Source organism: Meriones unguiculatus, chromosome 18, assembly GCF_030254825.1.
Source record: "Meriones unguiculatus strain TT.TT164.6M chromosome 18, Bangor_MerUng_6.1, whole genome shotgun sequence".
In the NCBI taxonomy this organism is placed as follows: Eukaryota; Metazoa; Chordata; class Mammalia; order Rodentia; family Muridae; genus Meriones; species Meriones unguiculatus.
This window is the reverse complement of record NC_083365.1, coordinates 3,991,162-3,998,831: the sequence shown is the minus strand read 5'-3', so window position 1 is coordinate 3,998,831 and position 7,670 is coordinate 3,991,162. Positions and strand designations below refer to the sequence as shown.

The following is a 7,670-nucleotide window of genomic DNA, read 5'->3' as shown; positions in this document are numbered from 1 at the left end:
TGATCAAAGGAACTCCTGCTGATAGAGTGTTATGATCTCTCAGAACTCAATCCGAAAATTTTATAAAAATATTAGCATACCTTCATTTTCCCTATAGAATTTGCCACAGGCCAAGTCTTCTGAATTAAAGAATTAGTATATACACACACATTTTCAAATTAATATTTAATTATTATTACCACATAAATGAATTCACCATCTTAATTGATGCATAAAGTCTATATCTACTTTTATTTTCATATAAATTTCAATTTATAAAGTTTATTAGTAAAACATAATACAATATATATCAAAGGTTTTTATTAATTCCATGATATCTATATCAAAGAAAAATCTTTTTTAAAAAGATGTTAACAGCTAAAAATTATAAAGTGAATAAAACTAAATGCCTATAATTACTTGAAATTTCTACCCAATTTCTTTCTTAGTATAAAAATGGGGGAAAAAAGTTTTCAACTAACATACAAGCACACATGTGCACACAAGAGAGAGAGAGAGAGTGAGAGAGAGAGAAATGTTAAATGATTTGCAAAAGTTTGTTTTAGCAATGGATGTACATAAATGCCTACAGGAGTTGAGGAAATAGTCTGAGGGTAGATGTTGGCCTAGCAGTTATAAAGCTATGGTTTAGAGTATTGCACCACAAACAAATAAAACTGCAGAGTAAGTGCTATTTGCAAAATGCTTTAATTACTATATCTTTTGATTTACACAAGAACAAGAATCCCATAGCTGTGATAAATATTAATTTTGTTTACATAAATTTTTATGTTGAATTTCTAAATGTTTTAAGTGTTAAAAAGCATTTCAGCAAACCTGGTGCTCAGTTTATATGAGAATAAAAAGGATTTAAAAATCACATTAAAACACTGAATGTATTTTTCTAAAGATAATTTTCAGTGAATAAAGTCTATTCACAATAAACTTGATTTGTCATAATAACAGGAAACACTTTTGGAAGAAAATTAAAGAACCAACTGAAAATGCAATCACTGATTCAGAATTCGTCACTTTGGATATTTAGATAATTACTTAAAATACCATGTATCATTGTGCCATACAAGTATATAAATTGTATTACGTAGAGAGAGGATGAAACAGTAACATTTACCTTATAGATGTATTCAGTGACAAAGAGTACATGCCATGACAAACTGAGTTTATTGGTGATATATAGACCATATGACGTAGTTTTATATAATATAATTTTATAAACAGAATGGAGAAAAATGCAAACATTGTAGTTTCAGTTTCTGAATGATATAAAATGCTGAGGATAAGGAAGTGTGTTTACGTTTGAACCATCCCCACAGATGAAACACACAGACATGAGGGAAGAGGACAATGCTTCCGCAGTGACACAGTTTCTTCTCCTTGGATTTTCTGACCTTCCCAACCTCCAGGGATTTCTGTTTGGAATGTTTTCCACAATGTACTTGATTATCCTAATTGAAAATAGCTTTAGAATTGTGATAACTAGGTTTGATCCTGCACTGCACAAACCTATGTACTTTTTCCTGGTCAACTTTTCTTTTCTGGAAATCTGTTACGTATCAATAACTCTCCCGAGGATTCTGTACAGAATTTGGACTTCTGGCCTGTGTCATACAAATGTGTTGCTTCCTAATGCTGGCAGCCACTGAAAGTATTCTCCTGGCTGGGATGTCCTACGACCACTATGTGGCCATCTGCAACCCTCTGCACTATCCTCTGGTCATGGGCCCAGCAAAGTGCACAGAGCTGGCAGCAGGGGCCTGGCTTGGTGGCATCCCTTTCCAGCTCGGGCAAACTTGTCAGATATTCTCTCTACATTTCTGTAACTCTAACCAAATAGACCACTTCTGTGACATCCCTCCTGTACTTAAGCCGGCCTGCGGGGCACTTCTGTTAATGAGCTGTATGTCTATGCAGTTGCTATCTTGCTTGCTGCAATTCCTTTTATGTTAATACTAACATCTTACAGCAAAATCATCGCCACCGTCCTGAGGCTGCCAACTGTTGAAGGACGAGCAAAAGCCTTCTGCACGTGTTCTTCCCACCTGGTGGTGTCGGCTTTATTTTTCGGCTCTGCATCTATTACCTACTTAATGCTAAGGTCAACTCATTCTGCAGTAAGTGACAAACTCCTCTCTCTTTTCGACACCATTGTGGCCCCCATGTTCAACCCCATGATATACAGTCTTAGGAACAAGGATGTGATTGCAGCTCTGAGAAGGTTATTGCTTAGAACATAGTGTCATAGTCTTATACTCAAGTGACTTAACTGCACAGTTCTCACACAATTTCCACATATATACTTTCTCTTTGTGCTGTTAAGAACTCCCTGCCAGAAACTGTCATAGTTACTTTGAAAGCTAGCATAACATTACCTTTCATAGAAATACACTAGTCAAATAAATATGCTGTTGATGTATGTCTCGTAGAACATTTTAATTTTATTAATTAAATTTACTTTTTTGACATTTTTCTGCATGTGGGTAATACATTCCCTATTCCTGTCAAAACCCAATATCTCCATCCAAATACCTCCATGCATATAGTTCATTTTGTTTGTTTCATGACACATGGAGCTTACCTGCGGCTCTCTCTGTGACAAGTTTGAATTTATTGCAGATACTCAACTGAAGCCATGACTCATGCTCTCACTGAATTTTTTTTTCTGATTGCTATTTTTTATATTAATTACTGGTTATTTCCTTTGTATTACAGCTGTTGCTCCCTCTCTCATTCCTTCCCAATCCCACCCTCCCTTTCTCATCTCGTCCCTGCCCCTCTCTAAGTCCACTGATAGAGGAGATCCTCCTCCCCTTCCATTTGACCCTAGTTTATCAGGTCTCATCAGGACTGGCTGTAATGTCCTCCTCTGTGGCCTAGCAAGGCTGCTCGTCCCTCAGGAAGGAGGGGTTACTGAGTGTTTTTTATATTCTTTTTTATAATTATCAATTTTTTTATTTTTTATATTAATCACAGGTTATTTACTTTATATCCCAGCCATAATAGGTAGCATTTCTGAAGACAAAGTAAGTTTCTTCCTCATATTCATAACTTATTCTTGTCAGGAAGTTTCATTCAGGACCAGTGAAAAAAAGAACAGCTGCTATGAGTTCAAAATACCTTCGGCTTTGTCCTGCTCAGCTGCGGGCAGTTTGTCGCCATTCTCCCTGTCCTCTGACTCTTCTATACCTCTGTGCTATATTAATATTCTTAGAACTTTATATGGTAATATAGATGTCTTCTATTAGACTGAGTGTTCAATTCTCACCTCTTACCAACTATTTATGAGGCCATGTATCTGCATTCACCATGAATAAAATGAAGTACGTACCGTGTATTCAATATAAAATGAGTAAGCAGAATAAGCGTGTTTTGATGAGATGTAGTTATAACTCTAAATTACTAACTTTAATAATCTTTTAATCTTAACATTGATATTTTCTCTTACTCTTCTGTTTTGTACCATATTAGGATTAATGATTATTATGGTATATCAATTACTTGTTGAAACATAGATTAATTTAATTGATGAAGTAATGAAACTTGCTGTGTTTTGTCATAATTTTGGTTAATGTAAAGACTATAAAGCAATGAAATTTGAAAGTAACATCGAACCTACCATGTCTCAATAATATTGCAGCATTCACATGATGATGTATGCTTCTATGAACTTATTTTCAAATCCTCAAATGCCTATAACATTTAATTTTATATCTATATCATAAATCATTGTAGATATTACAGTATTTTATTTATAAGTGTTCTGACCATATTTATTAGGAATATAGTGTGTTTTTTCATCACCCCTCACACAATGGCTTATATTACTGGTATTTGGTATCTATCTATCTATCTATCTATCTATCTATCTATCTATCTATTCACTTTACATCCCTAATATAGCCCCCTTCTTCTTCTCCTCTCAGTCCAGCACTTGCTCTCCCTTTCCCCCCTCTTTTTCTCAGAAAAAGTGGGCCTATCCCCATCCCCCAACACACACACACACACACACACACACACACACACACACACACACACACACACAGACCAACCTGCTCCAGCACATCAGGTCACATCAGGACCACATCTCCTTCCACATCTCAGCTAGGGGAACACAAACCAAAAGCAGACAAGAGAGTCTGTGTCAGAAACATCCCCCATTTTAATTGTGAGGAGACCCTCATGAAGACCAAGCTGCCCATCAGCTAACAATGTGTAAGTAACCTGGGTTAGTCAATGCATGTTCTTTGGTTGGTCTCTATGAGCCTGCATGGTCCTTGATTAATTGACTCTGTTGTTGTTCTTGTGGAAGTCTTAGCCCCTCTAGGTTACTGTCCTTTCCCCAGCTCCTCCGTGTTGGCATAACATTCTTGTGGAATGTATACAATGTGCCCTTGTTCATTCAAATGCTGATTTCTCTCCCCCACTGTCTGCTTTCAATCCAGACATTGCATTGTGATGCTTATTCTAAGCATCACCTGTCTCAAGTTTGTGTAAACATGCCACGATTTATACTCTACATTGTCAGTTAAACAACCAGCCCAATGATGAGCAATGGAGAAGATAGGGTGGGACATCCTGGTCCAGAGATGGGAGGAGAAGGAAGCAGGAGGGAGGAGCAGAGGAATGGCAGGAGACAATTTGGAACCATGTGGAAATATGAACCGGACCTAAGATAGGACTAAAAGCAAGTATAACGGGTAAAATCTAAATGGTAGGAAACTATGCAGGGTTGGAGTAATCATTGCCCAGCATTGCGCTCTAGGTTAATTAAATAACTCTTAGTTTCTGTGTGGTGATTTTGGTATACAGGTGGTTTAGGAATAACTGCTGTTTAACTGAAAGATAAATCAATAGTAAATATTAAATACCCACAACACTTCCACAAGACTCCCTGAGCTCTGCCTAATGTTTAGCTGTGGGTCTCTGAAACTGTTTTGATCTGCTGCTGAGCAGAGCCTCTCAAAGGACAGTCATGCTAGTCTTCTGTTGCAAACAGCAGAGTAAGAGTATCCTTAATAGTGTCACAGTTTGGCTCTCTCCCACGTGGTGGGTCTCAAGTTGGGCCAGCCATTGTTTGGCCCTTCGCTGAATCTCTGCTCCATCCTTACTCCTGCACATGTTGTAAGCAGGGAAGATTTTGGGTCAGAGGTTTTGTGGGTGGGTTGGTGTCCCACCCTCTCCACTGGATATAGGAGGTGGCCACTTCAGTTTTCGTATGTCGAACTCCTAAGAGACTCAGCTAGAATCACTCCCATATCCTCTCAGCATTCTACCCCAGCGCAGGTCTCCACTGATTTCCCTCCTCTCTCCCAACCCTCTCACCTCCTATTCCTGTTCTCTTCCTTCCTTATTCCCACCCCTGTTCCCTTGTCTACCCCTCTTCAATTGGGTTTTTTCTCTTCATCCACTTCCAGTGTCTATTTTATTTCCCCTTTTGAGGGAGATTCATGCACCTTCCCTTATGCCCTCCTTGTTGCTTAGCTTCTTTGGGTCTGTGGATTGTAGACTGTTTATCCTGTACTTTATGTCTTATAACAAGTACACATTAGCACATACTGTGTGTTTCTTTCTGGGTCTGAGTTACCTTTCTGGAAGGTACTAATTTTTTAAGGTTATTTTCATGCAAGTACATAATATACTTACGGCACACATCCTCTTAAAGCTCTACCTGTCCTATCTTCTTGCTGTATCTCTCTCTCTTTCTCTGTCTGTATATAATCTATCTATCTATCTATCTATCTATCTATCTATCTATCTCTCTATCTATCTATGATTATCTCTCCCGCTCTTCCCTTTCTCTTTCTCACACATGTTTCATATATATAATTGAAACATATATCATTATCAATAAACTGCAGAATCCAAAAAATGACAGAAAACAAGAAACAATTGATATTTCATAAATGAAAAATACCAAGTGACATATTTCTGAGAAATAACTAATTAACTTAAGATTTTTTTCAGTTGTCTACATTTTTCTGTTAAGGACGTCATTTGTTCTTTGTCATGGTTGCAAACACATCCATTGTGTACATAGGTCACCTTTTCTTTATTCATTCATCTTTCAAGTGATATTTAGTTAGGCTACCAAACTTACCTGTCATGACTAGTGCTGCACTGAACACTGATGTGGCAGTACCTCTGCAATGAGCTGATACAGGAGCATTGAAACAGTATGCTGAAGCAGCATAGCTTGATCATATAGTTAATTTATTTTTAGTTTGGATAAACTTTAATGCTCATTTCCATAGATGCTAGACTGTTTTGTGCTCTACAAAAGTATTCAATGCTTCTATCTCCTTTTAGCTCTCACCAGCTTTATTTATTTTATTTATTTATTTATTTTATTTTATTTTTTATTTATTTTTATTTTCTATGTATGTGTATTTGTACATACATGTGTGAGTTTGTGTGCATCATGAGGGCAGCTGCCACAAGAAGTAAGACAAGGATGTTAGATACTTTGAGAATTTGTTTTTAATTGCTAACCTACCATTCCAGCCCTGTTATTTATTTTCATAATGACTGAAATTTAGACTGTGGCAAATAAAATCTCAGTGTAGTTTTGATCTATGTTTCTTTGATCACTACTCAGGTAGAGCATATTACCCTGTGTGTAGTGGACATCTGTGTTTTATTTTCATAAACTGTCAGTGTCACTATTCCATTTGTATTTTGGGTAATTTTAATTATCTTCCCATTTAGTTTAGTTTTTTTTAAGTCTTTAAATATTCTAAATATTAATCCTATGCCAGACATATGGCTAGAAAGATTCTATAAGATACATCTTTAGTTGACAGTTTTGTTTGTTGTAGAGACACTTTTTCAATTCATGGAATCATTTTTTTATGCTTATAGGATGCAAATAAGAAAGTTATACTTCTTTCCTGGTCTGGTGTATCTTGTAAGTACTTGGACATCATTCTTAGACTTTGTTTTACTGATGAGACAATGAATTAATTAAATGCCACCCTTCTTATGCCTAACAGCAGGTCATTTCAGAATCTGTGCTGAATGTGTGGCTCTAGATGGGAGGTAGTGTTTACACGAATACCGAGGTATACAAGCACCCTGTATCGTAAATGGAGTCAAAATTGCCTTTAAAATTGAGTCCCTCAGGGCAAAGTAAATTCTGGAAAATCACTGTTGGACTACGAATGTAAAAAATTAGACTGATACCAACAAATTTGTATTTCCATCTAGTATTAACAATACGCTTCTGTAAGCAAAGGATACTGTTCTCAGAACAAAACAACAGTCTACAGATTGGGAAAAGATCTTCACCAACCCTATACCTGACAGAGGGCTAATATCCAGTATATATAAAGAACTAAAGAAGTTAAACAGCAAAAAAATCAAGTAATACAATTAAAAAATGGGGTACAGAGCTAAACAGAGAATTCTCTGCAGAGGAATATCAAATGGCAGAGAAACACTTAAAGAAATGCTCAACCTCATTAGCCATCAGGGAAATGCAAATCAAAACAACCCTAAGATTTCACCTTACACTCATCAGAATGGCTAAGATAAAAAACTCAAGAGACAACACATGCTGGAGAGGTTGTGGAGTAAGGGGAACCCTCCTCCACTGCTGGTGGGAATGTAAACTTGTACAACCACTCTGGAAAGCAATCTGGCGCTTTCTCAGACAACTAGGAATAGCGTTTCCTCAA

At 36.8% G+C, this 7,670-nt stretch overlaps 1 pseudogene; it reads left to right on the top strand.

Annotated features, from left to right (window-relative positions):
* Window positions 1-1,313: 1,313 nt before the first annotated feature.
* On the top strand, window positions 1,314-2,234 carry LOC110544750 (olfactory receptor 10AG1-like; annotated as a pseudogene).
* The last annotated feature ends 5,436 nt before the right edge of the window (window positions 2,235-7,670 follow it).